Genomic DNA, 2,500 nt, shown 5'->3' on the forward strand with positions numbered 1-2,500 from the left:
AAAAATTTCGCTGCATAATTGCCCTTAAATTTTTGTATTTAACGTTGTATTTTTATTTGTTTTTTTTTTCATATGTGACAGATAAAGGGTTCTATAAATTAAATTCTTCTCTTTAAGGGCCCTTTTCATAAACTTTAGCTGCGAAAAAACCTTTGTTTTAAAATGAAATCAAGAAAAGCTTTTCGTCCATTCTTCTCATCATGTTGATTTTTTATTTAAAAAAAAGTGATTTAGGGAAACAAGATTTATCTATCGTCTGCTGTCTATCTATCTGTCTATCTATCTATCTATCTATCTACTTCTATCTTTCTTCTTCTATCTTCTATCTATCTATCTATCTATCTATCTTTTCATCTATCTATCTTCTTCCTCTATCTATCTATCTATCTATCTATCTATATACCATCTAAACATTTTTTCCTATCTATCTATCTACCCGTCTGTCTGTGTATGATTCTCTATACATGCGAAAATCATGTCGCGTGTTCGTATGCTGCATTAAACTATACCAATTCCCCCGATAGTTTTTGCATGCCCAGGATTTAAATAGTTCCCGTCCAGCATTTGGAAAATGCAAATGACTCGCGGCGGCTGATGTCCCCATCAACATTTAAAAAAACGTATCCTGTAGGACTCATGGGATCTCCCGGGCGCTGATCTGCCGTGTTGAAAGGGAAATGAGTGTGCTTGCAGGCGAGTCATATGGACCATTTAAATTCCAAATGCAAACGCATGCATTACTCTGTCACAGGATAAAACGCACGTAAAAATATATAAATTATAAGTAGAAATAAATGAACACAGAAGCAAACGGCAAACAAACAAACGAACCCCACACAAACCCCACACACACAACAAACACACACACACACACACACACACACACACACACACCTTTATATTATATATATATTTATATATATATATATATATATATATATATATATAATATTATATGTAAAATATTGTATATATATTATATATTATATGTATATATATGTATATATATGTAATGCACACACACACACACACACACACACACACACCACACACACACACACACACACACACACACACACACACACACACACCCCCACCCCACACATACACACATACACACCAACCCACACGCACACACTACACAAACACACACACACACTACACACACACCACATATATATATATATAATATATATATACACACACACACATATATATATGTATGAGTCTTACCCATCATCTTTTGAAACGCTTGGTGAAGCATATTGTCATTACATACCATAAGCTATCATTCCCGTCAAGGGTACAATAGATATGGAGAAAATCAGCTCCCTTTCACGCGGTCTGTGTGAAACGAACTTTTCAATTTCCTTCTCTTTATTTTTCCACTTGAAAATATTTACATATCGTTGAAACCATACGTTAACCCTCTTTATTATAAGCTTTGTCTGTCAAAACAAAAACCATGTTTTCGTTCTTTTTAAATTTCCTTTTGTTATTTCATTGGATTTTGTCTTTATAATTCTATCATGTTGGCAATCCCCCCGTTTTGTTATTATTTCATTAAACTACGCGTTATAATTCGCTTACTATGAATACTAAATAAAAAGAAATTTTCTCCAAACCTCATATTACCTGATTGAACCGGACTATAAAGCTGTCAAGCCTCATATTGAAAGATTTTCCTCTCACCCTCCACCGGGCTCACTTCCTGGCATTCTTCATGATTCTTACATCTCCGTCATGCCTCGTTCCTCACGCACCAAATCTTGTCTCGTCCCCCATACCACGATGAAGGGCATTCCTGCTTCCAGGCGACAGCGTTCCTTCCTCGTTTCCAATGGCCCCGAAAGCGCGCTTGACCATCCGACCTCTTTGTTCATCCCTGCCCTTCTCTCTCTCTCTCTCTCTCTCTCTCTCTCTCTCTCTCTCTCTCTCTCTCTCTCTCTCTCTCTCTCTCTCTCTCTCTCTCTCTCTCTCTCTCTCTCTCTCTCTCTCCCCATCGCTCTTTTATCAATTTCTCTATTTCTCCTTTTCTAGCACACGCGCACATCTCTGTGTAATCGACCGTGAACATAGCGTGGTATCGAAAGCTCCCCGTAAATTTTATCAGAATTTTCTAAACTACACCCCGATGTTATACAGTGCAATCAACATTAACATTCTATAAATGAACTGACAGAAAACCATGGTTCGGAAAAAGGAACCATTAGGCCACGAACCCCATGACTCTAAACACTTAACAACAGACAGAAGGCTAAATTATAGTTTCTTTCACCCTTATTATCAATATTATTATTATCATTATGACAATAGAGGAAGGGATAAAAGATCGAAAGAGGCTGAACGTCAATAGCAGTAATTACTAATTACTTTCACACACACACACACACACACACACACACACACACACACACACACACCACACACACACACACCACACACACACACACACACACAACACACACACACACACACACACACACACACACACACACAC

The sequence above is a fragment of the Penaeus monodon genome, unplaced genomic scaffold (assembly GCF_015228065.2).
Source record: "Penaeus monodon isolate SGIC_2016 unplaced genomic scaffold, NSTDA_Pmon_1 PmonScaffold_193, whole genome shotgun sequence".
In the NCBI taxonomy this organism is placed as follows: Eukaryota; Metazoa; Arthropoda; class Malacostraca; order Decapoda; family Penaeidae; genus Penaeus; species Penaeus monodon.